Genomic DNA, 18,784 nt, shown 5'->3' on the forward strand with positions numbered 1-18,784 from the left:
GCTTCCCTCCAATTTCCAGCTGACTAGAGACTGGCGAGGCCACCTGGCTAGTCCTGACCCACAATAGGTGAGCATAAATGACTTCTGTTTCTTCCACGATGAGACACTGAATAGCCAGCGTGCTGCCTTCTTTTCCCCTGCCACAGCACCCCCGGGGAGCCACATGGTGATTTGGTGGCATCACAAGATGGACAAACGTGGATCCCAAATTAGTGCTTGGAGGAGAGCCCAGCCGATAGGCGTGGCCATTACACAACTGAGCCATGGACTGTCATCCTAGCATCTTGAGTTTTATCTGCTAGTGCAGCAGAACGGAGCTTATCCTCACTAGAACCACCCTCAGAGTCCAGCTCAAGCTACTCTACAGTGTGGCTAGGCAGACCAAGGGAGCCCCTGTGGTATCCTCTGACATGTGTCCGTTGGATCTCTTCAATGCCATAAAACTCTAAGATGATCCTGCGTCTCACACACCCCTTGGAGGACCTGACAGCCTTTTACAAAGATTCCCTGAGCGTGAAAATGGATGGAAGAGAGAGCCTCAGAGATTGACCTTTCGGGATTCTCATGCTTCACCAAAGAGCGAAGAAGAAACCTTAGACATTTCAGTCAGAAAAATAAGGCGGGGGTCGACAGAGATAACTCTGGGAAGAGTGTTTGAATTTTCAGGATCATCATAGACATTGTGTTCAGTAACAATGAAACAATTGTGTAGAATGAGTTCTCACAGGCAACACTTGGTTTAGGTATCAGATCAGGGGCCAGGACACTAACTCAGACACCACACGGATTTTAAAAATTATACTTACTTCTCAGTGGTTCCCCCAAATATTTTGATCAGCTCTACAATTTCAAAGCCACCGTAGATGTGAGTCCTGGATATGGTAGAGTCTCGGGGAATGTTTCAAAAACAACAAGATCATTATGGAATCAAGACATTTTAGAGATGATCTTCAGGTATCATAAACTTTTGTAATTGGAAAAATAAAGCCGCTCTCGCCAACAGCCCTGATGGTAGGTCAGTAGGGTTCCCATCTTAAGTGCCTACAAAACTCGGGGGAGAGAACCTGGAGAAAATACAAGGAACAGCCCCAGAAGTCATGACCACGAGTAGAATTTCATAAGGCTGTAATAGACACAGCAGTTTGGTACTTAAAAGAGTGAACTGAAATAAACCCACAATTTTTTTTTTTATCGTAGAAGATAATAACCACAATTAACATTTGTATAGCATTTTGTAAAAAAAAAAAAAAAAAAAAAAAAAAAAAAAAAAAAAAAAAAAAAGGATTTTCCGGTAAATCATGCCATTTATTTCTTCCAACAAATGTCTGGGGTGGGTTAAATTATTAGTTCTGGTTGCAGTAAAGAAAACGAGAGGCTGCGGATACTGTTCCCTTTCTATTGTAGGAATATTGGCAGAAATTAGGCGTCAGAGTGGGTGCTCCACTGAGCCCCACCTACTGCTGGGGCAGAAGTTGAATAGAAGGACGGAATGGTCAGCAGGACCAGAAGAATCCCCTTAATTCCCCTCATCCATGGGCTGTTGGGTCCGGTCTGTTGGTGGGATCCTTGCAGCGTGGTGGCCCAAGGCCAGGGAGCAAGGGACACCTACCAGTGGGTGATCTAGGGCAGGACTGAGCCACATGGCTTCTTAGGTGCATCCGACGTTACTTGTGGTTTTCGGGTGAAGATCTAAAGACAGAAGAGAAGTTTGCTTATGCCGCAGGCTGAACCTGATCGTGTGTAAGCCTTAAATGTTTTTGAACCCTTTATGGGGGCTTTAAGCATTTTTCAAGCCTTCTGAGAGTGGAATCTTAAACTTACCCTTGAGGCTCACTGTCCATTTGTTCTAGGAAAAGACAGTGGAGTAGCCTGCTCAGTGAGGCCAACGTAACCTTGGGGAAATGTCTGAAAGGGGGTAAGCAGATCCATATTGGTCAGCAGGGACGTGTTGCATCTTTTAGCACATCTTTGTCTCTTGCAAAGATGGAAAAGTTTCTAAGTTTGGATTAATGGTACAGATTAACTAATGGGTTGTGTTGACCATGCTTTGTTCTACCACTGGAGCTCACCATCTTGTGGCTCCTTCACTGAGTGTTTGTTTGCAGGGGAAACAGAACTGTGGCAGAGAGGTGAGCTAAACATTCCTTCTCGGTGGCAGAGAGCTTGAAAAGGAATCAGGAAGAATTTGGTGACGTTCACTGTGGCCTTGATTGTTCTCTCACAGATCATGTTATTTAAAATTATGGAAAGAGCCTAAATGCCCATCAACTGACGAATGGATAAAGAAATTGTGGTTTATATACACAATGGAATACTACTTGGCAATGAGAAAGAATGAAATATGGCCTTTGTAGCAACGTGGATGGAACTGGAGAATGTGATGCTAAGTGAAATAAGTCATACAGAGGAAGACAGATACCATATGTTTTCACTCTTATGTGGATCCTGAGAAACTTAACAGAACACCGTGGGGGAGGGGAAGGGAAAAAAAAAGAGGTTAGAGAGGGAGAGAGCCAAAGCATAAGAGACTCTTAAAAACTGAGAACAAACTGAAGGTTGATGGGGGTGGGAGGGAAGGGAAAGTGGGTGATGGGCATTGAGGAGGGCACCCTTTGGGATGAGCACTGGGTGTTGTATGGAAACCAGTTTCACAATAAATTTCATATTAAAAAATAATAAAATAAAAGTGAATAGCACAGGCTTTGGTAAATCTCTTGATTTGGAGCTATAGCAGCCCTTTCTTGAGGCTTTAGGTCTGACCACACCCGTGGAAAGGGCAGGATATTTCCTAAAAAGGAAGGAATATTTATATAGTCAATCATCCTGGAGAAGATGGCCCTAAGAAAGAAATGAGGAAGGGTGCCTGGGTGGCTCAGTCGGTCAAGTGTCCAACTTCAGCTCAGGTCATGATCTCGAGGTCTGTGAGTTCGAGCCCCACATCGTGTTCTGTGCTGACAGCTCAGAGCCTGGAGCCTGCTTCGGATTCTGTGTCTCCCTCTCTCTCTGCCCCTCCCCCACTCATGCTCTGTCTCTCTTACTCTCAAAAACTAATAAATGTTAAAAAAATTTTTTTTAATTAAGAAAGAAAGAAAGAAGAAAGAAAGAAAGAAAGAAAGAAAGAAAGAAAGAAAGGAGGAAGCCGGCTTTAGATTGGGTCAAGAAACAGCTCTCTCCTTTCTTTACACTAATTTTGGCCAACCCTCTGGATTAAAATGCTGGGGCGAGGGGAAGGGATGTTACCTATGCTGTGTGGGAGTGAGCTGGCGCTATACAGGGAAGTGGTCGGAAGAATGACCCTGTGGATTGGTATGACTCATATAGTGAATGTCTGTGTTATAATCTACATATTATTATTTGCATTAATAAGAGTCTCTGTGTGGCACTCTTCTTCCTTTAGCTCCGAATTCTTAGTATAATCTTGTCAGAAGTTATAGTCTCGCTTCTGTTGTGAGTAAGGAATTTCTGAGAAGCGGCCTGTCTCCAGCTTGGCATCGAGTACGACAGGGAAGGAGAAGGGGGTGGGGACGTGTTGCCATGCCTGGTGGATTGGTGACCACATTTGTGCTCACAGCAGAGACAGCAGCCTGGCAGCCAGGAGACAAGCTGGGAGCAGAGGAATGAAGCCTTGGCATCTGTGGCCCGAAGAGGCTCCAAAACCAATGGACAGAGAAAGTTTGGCCAATAACGTGGTGGGGCCTCAGATGGCCGAATTGGGATATATTTAGAAATGGGATGGATCAGGGGTGCCCGGGTGGCTCAGTAGGTTAAGCATCTGACTCTTGATTTGGGCTCAGGTCATGATCTCTCAGGTTCATGTGTTGGAGCCCCATGTACGGCTCTGTGCTGCTTAGGATTCTCTCTCTCTCTCTCTCTCTCTCTCTCTCTGTCCCTCCCCTACATGCACACTCTCTCCTCCTCTCTCTCTCAAAAGTAAATAAACATTAAAAAAATATAGGGGCGCCTGGGTGGCGCAGTCGGTTAAGCGTCCGACTTCAGCCAGGTCACGATCTCGCGGTCCGTGAGTTCGAGCCCCGCGTCAGGCTCTGGGCTGATGGCTCAGAGCCTGGAGCCTGTTTCCGATTCTGTGTCTCCCTCTCTCTCTGCCCCTCCCCCGTTCATGCTCTGTCTCTCTCTGTCCCAAAAATAAATAAACGTTGAAAAAAAAAAAATTTTAAGAAAAAGGTAAGGCAATGGGGCACCTGGGCGGCTCAGTCGGTTAAGCATCCAACTCTAGGTTTCTGCTCAGGTCATGATCTCACAGTTTCGTGAGTTCAAGCCCTGTGTCAGGCTCTGCACTGGCAGAACCTGCTTAGGATTCTCTCTCTCTCTCTCTCTCTCTCTCTCTCTCTTCCTCTCTCGGCCCCTCCCCTACTCACGCTGTCTCTGTTTCTCTCAAAATAAATAAATAAACTTTAAAAAAAATTATTAAAAAAAAAAAAAAAGGAAGAAGGTATGGGAAGGAAAGTGAGCCCAATGGTTGATATGTTATTATTCTGCTAAAAAAAATATGGGGCAAAGATCATGGAAAATTCCTTTTGTTTTAACTACATTTACAGGAGAGAGAGATAAAGCACAAGAAAACAATCAGAGCTTAATATTTTCTAGGATGTGTTCTAGCAATTCTGCATCCAGAAAAATTACTTGAGACACTGCAAAATGTTAAGTCAATTTTTTGAGTGCTTTTACTGTATCGTGCTTACTAAGATTAGAAAGTAAATGAATGCATTCTACAAATGCGGTTCATGACAATTATTAAAATGTTATGGTGATATCATTAACAGGCAATATTTGTTGTAAAATATGCAGTATTTATTATCATGTTTCTAGGCCTAAGACTAAGTGCATGCAGGCTTTATGAACGAAGAAACTTTATTTTGTGACTACTAATTATGCTTTACACCTGGCAGGTTCTCCGGTAAAACGAGGCATATGAGAACATTTGGATGACACATCTTCTAGTAGGGGAAAAAATTTCTAGCAGGGGAAAAAACTCTCTGAAGACAGATTCTACCAGTTTAGTTAATAGCCATCTTTTCTTCCCACCACCAGTTGGGTGACTTCGTACAAGCTGTTAAAGCCAACTCAAGCTCGGTTTGTCCATTCTTAAAATGGCGGTCAATGGGGCGCCTGGGTGGCTCCATCGGTTAAGCGTCCGACTTCAGCTCAGGTCATGATCTCATGGTCCGTGAGTTCGAGCCCCGCGTCGGGCTCTGTGCTGACTGCTCAGAGCCTGGAGCCTGTTTCAGATTCTGTGTCTCCCTCTCTCTCTGCCCCTCCCCTGTTCACGCTCTGTCTCTCTCTGTCTCAAAAATAAACGTTAAAAAAAATTTTTTAAAAATGGCGGTCATCAGGGGCACCTGGGTGGCACAGTCGGTCAAGCCCCTAACTCTTGATCTCAGCTCAGGTCATGATCTCACGGTTGGTGGGTTCGAGCCCCTCATGGGGCTCTGCACTGATGGCCTGGAGCCTGTTGAGGATTCTGTCTGTCCTTCTCACTGCCTTTCCCCCACTTGTGAACGATCTCTCTCTCTCTCAAAATAAATAAATAAAAACTTAAAAAAAAATGTTTTTTAATGGTGGTAAGCTTAGTTGTACCTCACAGCTGTTTTGAGAGCTAAGTGATGAGATTCAGAGCGCGTGACACACAGCAAGTGCTCAGTAAATATCTGCTCTTGTTCCAGTATTATTGTCTGGTCAAAGGCACCGCTGTGGTGAATACACAACATCTTGCCTGTATCTTATGTCACTTATGCTTTGGTCATGATTGTACAACCTGTGCTATAGATGGACTCTCCAAGCACTCAGCTTATGTATGAAAACACTTCCTTTCCCTAAAACATTCTAATCACTTGATGACCTTTATCATCATAAATTGCGATTTTTTGCCCCCCATACCGGAATTACGTGGGTATTTCTGAAAGTAGCAGAGGCTCCTGTCTTGAGGAGGGTGTTAGGAACTTGCATACCATGCCCCTAAGTCTAGGTACATGCTCACAGACACATATCTGCCAGGCATTTTTAAAGAATTGTCTGTGTTCCACTGGAAAGAGAGAAGTGACTCCCTGTCAGAGCAGGGAACACATACAGAGAATGGAGGAAAAAGCAGTGTGGATGCCTGCAGCTCCCTGGAGGGGCCTGAAAGTCTGAAGCTGGGGAGCCGTCCTGGCCTCCCCATCAACCTCCTCCAGGACTTCGGCAGAGCCACACAGGGCGTGGAACCCAAAGCTTGCCCACACGATAGCATGGTTATCCTGGCATGAGGGCCGGTGTTGTGTGTTGGCTCACTACTTCAAAAGCACTGGAAAACAAAAGCAGATGTGAGTTTTGACCTACGCTCTGGGAGTTGGGAGAGGCAAGCATGCAGAGAGGGAGAAGTACTCATTTTATTTTCAGCAAAGTAGGTGGTTGGCTGAACCGATGCTTTTATAAAGCGAACCAGACCTCACATATTGCGTTCTTTCCTCCCGAGTGTATCGATTTGGCTTGGGGTATCTTGAGAAACACTTTTTTTCAGCCCTCTTTATGACTCTCCCCTCCATTTCTCCATCCACCGAATAGAAATCCACTGGTGAGAATAGAAATCTCTTTCTATTTGAAGATTAATAAGGGCCTCGTGATAACCCCTCTCAAGAGAGCACTCAGAGCCCCATGACAAAATAGCACTTGTAACATCCGATGATTGTCTCTCTCCTCGGCCAGTAACACCAAGGTGTTTTCCAGCAATGCGAAGGAAGAATCAGCCACTCAATTCCATTTGCTTGTCAAACCTGACGGGCACCGATGGCTCAGCCTTTCGGAACCTCTGAGCATCTAGGTTGCCAAGGAACAGAAAGCACCGGCTCCCACTGTGAAGGGGGAGCTGCAGAGTGTGAGGGGAGAGTGGCAGAGAAGTGCAGCAGCCTCGTGGCACCCAGCCACCAGCCCAAGAAGCTGGCAGCCTACCTGAGGAACAGAAACAACATGCCTCCAGTTAGTTGTCTATCGTCTTAGACGCCTTTGTCAGGAGCTTTCGGCTGGGGAAGCCATCAAATCCCCGGAGCAAAGCGATTAAGTCCTTCATTTCGAGAACTTACGAGATAGCTGATCGAGGAAGGAGGCACTTTAGAGCAGATGAAAAGGAGAACAGGACAAGAAAACGAAGTGCAAGGGGCAGAATTTCCAGTGAGTAGGGACACGTGTACTAAAGGATTTAAGGAAGGAGGGTGCATTCTCTTGTCAGTATCCTTCAGAGAACTTTTTCCTCCTACCTTTTGGGGCCCTTCTAAGTCTTCCATAGAAATCAACCCAGCCTTCCAATGCAGGTGCTTCTTGGGTCTTGACCGGGCCCCCTTTCCTTGGCATATTATACACTCGTCCTGGGTGACCCCAAATGCTTCTGTGGTGTCATAGCCCCCTGAATGCTGAGGATTCCTCCAACTACAGCCCTCCGTCAGACCCTTCTTTTGAGCCGCATGCGATACACCTAAGTGGGCTTCGCTGCCTCATATCCCCTGGAGACATCACACTCAACGTGACAAAGACAACTCACCAGTCTCGTACCAGCTGGTTCTCAAAGCCTGCCTCTTCTTTCTCTACGTCATGTGGTTGCCAGCAGCGCGATGGCTCACCCAGGCCAGAAACCTGAATGAACCCATTTCCTCCCCTCCTCTCATTACCATGACTTCGGCTCAAACCCCATGCCTTTCTCACCTGGATGGCTATCTGAAATCCCCATCTCTGGTCTCATCTCCTTCTAGTCAGTTCTTCACACTATCAGCACAGTATTACGTACACAAGATTCACCGTACTGTGTAATAGGGGTCTTGCTCTTGTCTTGGGAACTTTGTCTGGAGCCCCACTACTGAGAACAATAGGTTACTCCGAGGAGCCGTAGAAGTACCAGGCACTCCCTTCCAGAGCTTACTGAGCAGTGGCCAAGTGAGATTAAGTTCTCTCACTCCCACCAGTGTATCCAGCATCTCTGCTGGATCCCCGAGGACCGGGGTGAAGGGAAAGGATGCTTTGACTTTTCTCCTTTCTTCCTCCTAGAGAGAAGAGAAGGCTCTGTCCCTCAAGCCAAGGATGTGGGATATAAGAGAATTTTTCATGACGAATAGAGGTGACTATGAAGAAGGACACTGGAGCCTCACTCCCCAGCTAGATGTTTACTGAATGCCATTAACTTGGAGTGAGCGACCTGGAGCAGAGCACAATAGAGGACTCTAGGGAGAGCTTGACTTGCACCATCCGGGGAGTCTGCCAGCACGTGTGAGATACAGTCAGGCAACAACTCAAAGAGGGGAAGAGACAAAATAACGCATAGGCCCGAGCTCCCAGCAGGAATATGCAAATTTTCATGGGAAAATGCGTGCCACAGAAAGGAAACTGGGCTATGGCTGTCTTTAAGGTATCCTGACCTACCAGGAGTGAGGGAACGGGGTATATTCTTAAAGGCAGGGGCTGGGGAGATATCGCTAGAGGGGATTTCTAGAACACACAGCCTACGTCAGAGACGTATACAGTACAGACATTTTACAGAGTCTTCTCAAGAAACCTGGAAATGCACCCACAAAAGAACCTTTCCCCCTTTCCTTTAATTCTTCTTTCCTTCCAGTCTAGTCCTGGAGGACCCAGAAACAGGAATGATAGAGTGGATCCCAACTGCAGGCTCCAAGCCCCAGGTCGGGACTGAGCTGAAGGAACAGAAGAAGCTATGGATGAATGTGAGATTGGTGTTTCGATTTAGTTTCTACTGGACTTTTCATATCTGTAAATGAGTCCATTGTCAAAGTAAGACTGTTCTTAGAGCTGAACGTGACTGGAAACCCACAGGACCTTCCTTGATGTGGTCAAAGGTTGAGAAAGAAAGGATCTGGCAGAACACATCTGAAAGCAGTCCTGGGAGAAAAACAAAATCATGTCTCACATTCCAAAGTCAAAAATATCATATCACTCCTCTGTTTAAAATCCCTCAATGTCTTCCAAACATAACTCTTGGCATATAATAAGCATAAATGTTTTCTTAAAAAATAAATGAATGATCACATCCATATCCATATTTTTTTAAAAAAAGGAGAAAGCAAGCCCACCCCTGATCACATATTCCTAAACTACAACAACAACAACAACACAACAAAAGACACAGAGAAGGCGGGCATTTTGCTACCGTTACTAAACACATTTTGAGAACATTAAGTCGATCGTGAATTGAACATCTCTCGTTCTTTCTGGCTCCACCTGGCATGCCCCCAGATATTGTTTATATCTGTATCTATATTTATAGCTAAATCCAGATCCTTATCCACACTGTATATCATCAATGAAAAGATTAGTTCGTTAATGAAAGCTTATAACTTTCATTACTTCGGAAGCTCATAGAACTTGTCCTATTTAATCAGTAACCGAGAAAGAGAAATGAAGCAATTTGTTAGCTATCGCTACTGATATAGTTATCAATATTTTTGAGATATATCGAGATAGTTCTTGTCACACATGACACCTCATAGAGGACCCCTCCTTTTGTCTCAGTCCATTTCAACTTTGCTGATGACAATCTCCCAAAATGTGGCTGCAGCCAGTTCCAGCCTCTGGTGGTCTGTCCTCCAGCTGGGGGGGGGGGGGGGTGAATGGGACCCTCTGTGGCCATCATAGTGAACCCAATGGCAATCTTGTAGGCCAGCGCCATTAGCTACCTTCAGAAACCCTACCCACGGCACAGGGAAACTTCCTAGAAAATCCTAGCTCCCAAGACTTGATGAAAGAACTTAATTTGGTAATTGAAAAAAAAAAAACACCAATTTTTTCTATATCTTTGCATTCCCAACTTTCCAGCCCTGCAGATAATATCTTGGGCTGACACCAAAGAATGTTTTGGAAGTACAAAAGGAGAAATAATTTTTTTTTAATTACCCTGACATAGATTTGAGTCATAGAACTCAATCAGGCTCTGTGCTTGTGTGCCATGATAAAAAGGTGAAAGAGATACGACCCCAGTTTGTAAAATGTACCTTCTGGTAGGGATATATGTAAATGGATAATTATAACACAGAATGAAAAACTTAGAAAGAGACTCAACCCCCTAGCTGCTCATTTCGTCCTTACTGTGCCTTTATTTTGTAATGTGCTGAACACTGGCTGAGCCATGAGGAAAACCCAAAGCTGAGACACCTTGTCTAGGTTCAAGGAGATTTGACTGACACATGATTTATTAAGAAAGACCAAGAAGACATATCCTGGGATCTTTCACTTTGGAGAGCAGTTGCCTCACAACATGCAAGGTGAATGGTGAATAGCTCTGAGGAATGGTAAGAGAAGATACTTTTGCTAACGGGAGAGTTTCAAAAAGACGCTAAAAATCTGTTGCCATGTAATATTTTGAAAAAATGTGTTACATGTGACTCAGAATCTACACCTCCCGAAATGAACAAGAGTTACAGTTAATGGCTTTCATAATACAAATGATCTGGAAAGCTGGTGAACGCTGAAACCAAAATATGAGGTGGGAAAGCACATTGTAAAGTACTTTCATAATCTCAAGCGAGATGATTCCACCCCCCATTAAAGGTGATTGATCAAAACTAATTTCTAATTCCTTATGTAATATTTACCAAGCATGATGTCACTGCAATCATGATTCATATAAAAATGGAAATATTTAGCCAAGGAGACAATCTTTGCTGAGTTCGAGATCAGAATCTCACACAAATACAGATATGTTCCCCTGCACATAAGTAACTCTTGGGGGGGGGTCAGTGAGGGGGGGCTGTGGGATTTGTGGAGTCAAGATTGTTTGTGTGAATCAAGTTATTCCCTTTACAACATTGTGTTTTAAATACTCTGCTAGCCCCAAATCATGTTTGATCTTGTGGTTTCTTTTAATAGTCCACTAGCATGTGTATTAATGAGTTCTCTTGGTCCTAAATGTCATTAGCTAAATCATGTGCAGCCTAAATGCTTCAGATGACAACATGCATGCAGTTATTTGATAGTAGATTTAAATGAAAGGAAAGCAACTTCCTCAGCCATGCACAGTGGAAACAGGAGCTTGTCTTAGAAGTTCACTGCCAATAACTTGATAAGGTTCATGATGCTTCATTGCTACTGGGTCTTGATCTTCGCCCAGGATCAATCCTTCCAGGTATGGTTTTATCATGTGTGGCGAGGCCTTTTAGGGGTAAAAATCAGGAGTTTTTATCAAAGGGGTAAAGGCTTCTTCTGAAGCATGTGTATGTTATTTCAAATGATCTAAGCATGAATTTAGTGAAGAGTTGAACTAGGTGTTCTGAAATTGATGCCTAAGCCCGTTCTAAATTTTACATGCTGGGTGTGTTTACCTCTGGGTTCTGACCACCACTCAATTATCCAGTAAAATTTGAACTGAAAGGTAAATCCGCTTTAAAAGTTGAAGACTGAAATGTAGGAGTCTGTCGTCAAAATCTCCCATCACTCCACTTAATAATCTTCATGATTTGTGGTTGCCAAATGGCCCATTGGCAGGAAGACTTGCAAACTGGGATGAGGGATGGGCCTGGACCAGGCATATTCAGGCACAGTTGACTGCCTCCTGCCCTTGTTCGGAGGTAGGTGGGGGGGAACTGAGCGGGAAGCAAAATGGGAAAAAAGCCACAGAAGCGTTGGCAACAGACTTCCCGATGAGCCTGGAGCTGGTAAAACATGGGACTGGGTCGTAGCCAGTTGCATACTCATAGCAGCAAGTTTCTCATTAGACCACTGAAATCCCTAACTCTTAGGTAAGATCTCATTGGTCAACAGTATTTGGGTCTATGATAAATTTGGGGAGACTAATTTTTCTCTTCCTCAGTCCTTCCCTTTCCAGATCCATCACCACCTCTGTATGTACCAATGCATTACCCCCGAGCCCCAGTCGCTGGCCTTCCTGCTTGCTCACTCATGCACACACACACACCAGAACACATTCAGGAAACCCAACCTGGACCATCTTGACTAATCGCTTCTAGTCTACTTTCTGCAATAATCTTTTTAAAGAAACATTTGATCCATTTCAGAAATGAGACAAGGCCTATTTATATGCATCTGCCGTCTTCTCCTGCCATTAATCAAGGAAGCTAACCTTGACTGATGCTGTGTTGGCACCAAGAATAGCAAGAACTGTGTTGAGATGTGGCTGATCCACGAGGAAAACTCCTTACCAGGTTTGGAGGGAGGCTGAGGAAAAGGAAAGCAAGTCACATTCTGAGATGTGACTGACTGGGCTGGGGCCATGAGCCCCAGAGAGCCCCTAGTGCCCCTAGATGTCCCACACTCCTAAACTCTCCATAAAGGCAGGGCCATAGAGACAAAGGAATAGAAACCTATGAGCAGTGACCCAAGATGACTGAATCATAAGAATGAATGTCAACGGGAGTCTGTTTTCTGCTTCCCTAAATCCAACCAGCCAAGGTTGCCCTTCGGGTACATAAGCAGAAAGGCTGATATCAAAAAGCACACTCCCTTTTTGGAAGGCCTCCTTTTTTGGCATTTCTGACTCTGGCACCCACAGTCTTGGAACAAAGAGATTTCTTTTTTTTTTTTTTTTTTTTTTAAGAGCTGGCTAAGAATTTTAGAGAAGGAGAATTCGTCTTGAGTTTTGCACGTACAAGGAGTTGGGAGAAGGGTGGGGTTCAAGTGTGTGGGCATTTCTGCTTTTCCTCCCTGATTTCTTGGAAGACATCATGTAGTCAACGGTTCCAAGGCCTTCTGGAACATCCAGGTGTGGCTGCTGTGATGAATGGGCTGTCCCGGTGTTGATGTCTGGGCAAACCCTCTGTTTAGTTCGGCACAAACCAAAGCATGTGACACAATCAGAGCCTTCAGGAGATTACCACGCAGGATCATGAGAACTTGAACTCCACACAAGAGGGGCCTGCAGAAATTGGGTTGGGGGCTTCAGAGGAGAGGGTGTTATCAGCTGGTTTGTAGAATTAAGGATTCTCATTGGACTGTCATAAAGGTCAGGACTTTAACCTCTCTCACGTGGGAGCACCTTTCAAAGCTCAACAGTTTGGATTTTACCTTCATGATTTTTGACATCTTAGGGAATCATCTGTAATGGCATTTACTTAATGTTTTTAAATATCAACTCCCTATCATTTACTTAGTAAATCTAAAAACACGCACACTTTTATAATGTGAAACTATTTCAGAAGAAAGCTTGAAAGCACTCGTTTAAGTGATTTACTTTAAAACTTTTGGGGGGCTCCTGGGTGGCGCAGTCAGTTAAGCGTCCGACTTCAGCCAGGTCACGATCTCGCGGTCCATGAGTTCGAGCCCCGCGTCAGGCTCTGGGCTGATGGCTCAGAGCTTGGAGCCTGTTTCCGATTCTGTGTCTCCCTCTCTCTCTGCCCCTCCCCCGTTCATGCTCTGTCTCTCTCTGTCCCAAAAATAAATAAAAATGCTATTTAAAAAAAAGAAAACTTTTGGTTCATTTTTTTTCTCTTGATCAACTTTCCATTGCACATTAAGAGGACATGTCTATTAAAACGAACATGTTCCTGTATCATCTACAATCACTTTATATCCACCAGGCCTACCTGTCCTGTTCTTTGGGAACCACTATCTCCAGGCATGGTTTCCAAAGACCACATCTCTGTGGTCCCCTGCTGCAGAGGCCTGTGGTTTCCAGATGAAGTGGATGTCCCCAACAGGTGGCGTTGACTTCAAGCTATTGCGAGGTGTTTAGGACCAGTATCGTCACCTTCCCTGAAAGACGGTTTTGGAAAAGCGAAATAACCACCAGCGGGGGCTTGGACACCAGAAGAATGGGAAGGTCACCGAAAACTGGAGGCGGGGAACACACAGCTCAGAGAAACGACACCTGTTTAGCAATTTTGCCTCAAGCCAGAGTGCTCAAAGCAGGAATTGTTCATGTCCCTGGCCAGTCAGTCAGTACTTGCAGACTGCTCAATATTAATGGAGTGAAACATTAAATGCTGCGGTGGTGGCTTTGCAAGTGACAGTTTGACCAGGCTGACATACATTTCCCCGAACTGCCTTTCTTGCAAATTTCTGGCTAGCACGGGTCATAAGGAAGATTTCTTAGGGGATGAGAAAGCCAAAAAGGAATCTAACCATTTGGAAGCTCAGATGCATTGTGACGGATCTGCTGACTGACCTCATCGGTGTGAAGCAGGATCCGGACCTACAGCGGCCGCACCTTCCCTGGATCTTCCTTCAGGCCCTCTGACTTCCGTATCAGGTATGCGCACGCTCGGTTCTGCAGTGAAGGACTGACTTCCGCAGAGTATCTTCATCACCAGGGTCCGAGGCAACAACAACCACGAGGGTCAGCCTGTTCTCGAGGGGTCCCAATTTTTCTCACTTATAATCTTCTCTTGACCACATCACATCAGATGCAGAGACCAAGCCTTAAAGAGATGGCGAAACTAAACCCACTACTGTCTAAACCGTGAAGTATACGTATACATGTGTTAATCACTATATATTTTTGCTAAAGCTGAAACTGTAAATTGCCGAGACACCGTAGCCGTCTCTTGCCGTCCTAGATTCAGGACACAGAATGAATTTTGATACTTGCCATTTATCGTGTATGGCTTTGACAAGTCATGTAAGTAACTTCTCTTCTCATAAACGCAGTGGGGCTCACAGGGTTGTGTGTGTGTGTGTGTGTGTGTGTGTGTGTGAATAAAGGAATGTATGCTTTCAAATGGTGGTGCTGTAGCATTGCTAATTAGCTTCTGTATTCAGATAACTAACATTTGCCGAGGTAACAAGCAAATCTCAAACCTCAGGGGCTTCAGAAAGTAAAGGGGTATTGCTTGCTTGCAACATGGCCCAAAGCAGGTCGATGGAGGGCTAAGGGAGTGGGGAGACTTGGCTCTGTGCTGTCACTTAGAGGTCCGGGCTCCTTTTTTCCCCCCTGATTCTAGGGCCTTGTCCTCCTCTGCATCCAGCCATTCAAGTAAAAAGAGTACGGACAAACGCATCTGCTCTCAGATGTCCGGGCTCAAAGGTGACTCACGCACAGAGAGGTTGAAGGATGGAACCTAGCTGTGTTCACGAAGAAGACAAATCACAGGTGAGCCCTAGACGTGTCTGCTCCGGAGCCTGATTGCTGACGACTGCTCTCATCCATGGAGGGATTACTTTGTGCCCATGACACTCCGTTTAAAATCGAATGCCACGCAGAAAGGCCATGATCTCTTTGAGGAATGACCCTCCGTGTCAGAGACCAAGTTGAGCAAACACGTTTGGTCTTTCAATGCAATTGATCATAAAGGGAGAAAGTTTACTTTGGAGCTGCTGAGTAAGCCAGGAGGAAAAGAATAATAACCTCCTGATGGGCGATGACAATCAATAATTGTGATGTCATTCACATGGCTGGGTCACTTGCTTCCTTTCTTGTTAAGTCAGGATCGACGAGGGTGCCACTGTGCTTCGGTGAGAGGCCCCCACTAAAATTACTTGCAACCTAAGGTTTGCTGTTTCTTGCTCGTGCTTCACGTTCAACACAGTTGGCAGAGGTCTCTGCTGATTACAGTCGCTCACAGACCCAAGATCCCCTCCACACATGCTGCCATAATTACTAGGACAGCAAGGGTCACAGCTGATATCTGGAAGGAGCAGACATCACTTCTGCTCACGGCCCATTGGCCAAAAAGTTCACGTGGGTGGGTGTCCTAACTTCAAAGGAGGCGGAACATGGTCTAGTAAGAGAAGAGAATTGGTACATGGGTCAATGCGTCTCCCTCACATGCTTTCTCCTTACTCCTTGTGGGGAGAAAAAGCGAGTGAATGAGGACAGGGCAAATGGAGAAGAAGAGCAGAAAGCGGTTGTCCAGCGATTCGGAAGTACTTCAAACTTCGTGGATAGAAAAAATAATCTGTATCGTCAAACGAAGCTTACAAGTACTGTTAATGTCATACGGACCTTGAATGCCAGAGCCAAAGCTGTATACAGCCCGAAAGCTATTTTAAACAGCAACGTGGATGAGTCTCAAAAGATTTATGCTAACTGAAAGAAGCCAGGAACAAAAGACTACATACTGCGTGATGCCATTTAAAGGAAGTTCTAGAAAAGGCAAAAGTATAGCGTCGGGAAGAAGCTGAATGGCTGCCAAGGACCAGTGTGTGGGTGGAGAAGATGGGCTACAAAGAGACGTGAGGACCCTTTTTAAGGTGATGGGAACATGATTGTGGTGGTGGTTAGCTCACTGTAGTCTGCCCTCATCTGAGGTTTTGCCTTCTGGGGTCTCAGGTACCCTCGGTCGACGGCGGTGTGGAAGCAGAGTATCCTCCCTGATGTATCCTCACAAGGTCATTAGTAGCCTAAGGCTACGTCACAATGTCTATGTCCTACACCTCATTTCCTCCCATCACACGGGCATTTGATCATCTCACGTCGACACGAGAAGGGTGAATACTGGGGCGCCTGGGTGGCTCAATTGGTTAAGCGTCTGACTTCGGCTCGGGTCATGATCTCAGGGTCTGTGAGTTGAGGCCCTGCATCAGGCTCTGTGCTGACAGCTCGGAGCCTGGAGCCTGCTTCAGGTTCTGGGTCTCCCCCTCTCTCGCCCCGCCCCTCCCCTGCTCATGCTCTGTCTTTCTCTGTCTCAAAAGTAAGTAAACATTAAAAAAGATACAATAGGTATCTTGTATTGTACAAAAAGTATTGTATCGGGGTGCCTGGATGGCTCAGTCGCTCGGGTCATGATCTCACGGTTTGTGGGTTGGAGCCCCGCATCGGGCTCTGTGCTGACAGCCCAGAACCTGGAGCCTGCTTGAGATTCTGAGTCTCCCTCTCTCTCTGCCCCTCCCCCTCTTGTACTCTGTCTCTCTCTCCTTCAAAAATAAACATTTAAAAAAAAATTTTTTAAGGGGCGCCTGGGTGGCGCAGTCGGTTAAGCGTCTGACTTCAGCCAGGTCATGATCTCGTGGTCCATGAGTTCAAGCCCCGCGTCGGGCTCTGGGCTGATGGCTCAGAGCCTGGAGCCTGTTTCCTATTCTGTGTCTCCCTCTCTCTCTGCCCCTCCCCCGTTCATGCTCTGTCTCTCTCTGTCCCAAAAATAAATAAAAACGTTGAAGAAAAAAAAAATTAAAAAAAAAATTTTTTTAAGTATTGTACAAAAAGTACAATAAGATATTTTGAGCAAGAGACCACATTCACATAACTTGTATATACACAAAATATATTGCTGTAATTGTTCCATTTTATTGATGATGCTCCTAATCTCTTACTGTGCCTAAGTTATAAATTAAATTTTATCATTGGTCTGTATGTAGAGGAAAAAGCATAGAATATATAGGGTTTGGTACTCTACACAGTTTCAGGCATCCACTGGGGGTCTTGGGACCATATCTCCAGCAGATTAAGAGGGAACTACCATACGCATTCATGAAACTCATCGGATTGTACTCTTAACATTGGTGAATAATTTTCTTGTACATATATTTTATTCCAATAGAAAGCCAGTGCTTTAGAGCCCTCATTACGCATATTTTCGTAGACATTGTTTTAAACTTCGGTTGGTATTTGAACTGTTTTCTTGAAAACTTACACTTAGCGTTTTAAAACGGAAAAGCTTCATCGGAGAGAAACCTACTATTCTGTTTGTTTCAATTAACTCTGACTACGAGGAATCTAGTTGTAGCTGAAAGGCCCGTGAAACTCTAATTGAACGCTCTTCCTAGTGTTTCCTTCTACAGCAAAATGATCAAAGGACTCGTGGATGTTGTTTTTGTTCACAGGCTGTCCTACTCGAAGGAGGGTAATTGCAATCCCAGCCACGGTTGATATGCAAGAGCTCAGTCTCTGTCGTGGCCAGAGGTTTGCCGGTTCGGCCCGTGGCCCACGAGGTAGGATCTGACCAAAAGCTCTTCCCAAATACACCGCTCTAGGTTAGAGAACAAAACAAACCCGCGAGATCCCTTCCTGGGAGAGTAGAAAATACACAGAGCCCAAGTCCAAAGGGAGAGAGCAGGCCCCCTAAGTTCACTCCCCGAAAAGATGCAGCGCTTCAACTTTTCATCAAGGCTATCAAGACCATGACCGGAAAGACAAGAGGGAGCCATAGGCAAGAGAAAAAACAAGAGGAAAGGAGTCAAAGTGCAATCTCTTCTCTAGGCTTGCCCGCCCCCAGGGGGCAGCACAGGCCCTGCCCTCCCTCACCCAAACCCGACCCTCGTTTGGGCTCCCCCCCTCCCCCCACAACAGCCTGGCTTCCGCTCAGCTCTGAGGAGCCCCCCAGCAGGAGAGGAGAGGCAGCAGGCACCTGCCCGGCGCCAGCCGAAGCCCTGTGGGTGCCGGGGTTTCTTGCTCCTCCTCCGCAACACCGGTCTTTGGGGGCCCCGCGCGCGGGCGCTCAGACACCCCGTGCACTCCACGTGCGGCCACCACGGTGGGCGTCCTCTCTTCGTTCCTCCAGCTCTTGCCCACCCGCATCCGTTCTTGTTCTTCCAGCTTTTGTCTTGTTTCTGCTCGAGCTCAGGCCTCCCTGTCTGTGGCTTGCCTTCCACGCCTGACACAGCAAGCCAAGAGCCCTGGAGCTGTATCTTCTGTGCCGACCAGCTCCCTGGCGACCCGATGGCCGCATCCTGCAACTTTGCTGCCCCGGCCCATCACGGTCAGCACCGACTGGACGCATCCCGCTTGCCAGTCCCTTCCATCTCTCTCGTGCATCTCTGGAGCTCTACTTGCGGCAGAGTTCTCTGCTCTTACCTCTTCTATACCCAGATGTCCCTGCACGCGTGACACCGTAGGCGGGAAATACAGAATTGTGGCTTTCACTTAATGTTTCTTGACGTGACAGAGATTTGGAATTCTCTGTCA

This window comes from Leopardus geoffroyi, chromosome A1 (genome assembly GCF_018350155.1).
Source record: "Leopardus geoffroyi isolate Oge1 chromosome A1, O.geoffroyi_Oge1_pat1.0, whole genome shotgun sequence".
Classification (NCBI taxonomy): domain Eukaryota; kingdom Metazoa; phylum Chordata; class Mammalia; order Carnivora; family Felidae; genus Leopardus; species Leopardus geoffroyi.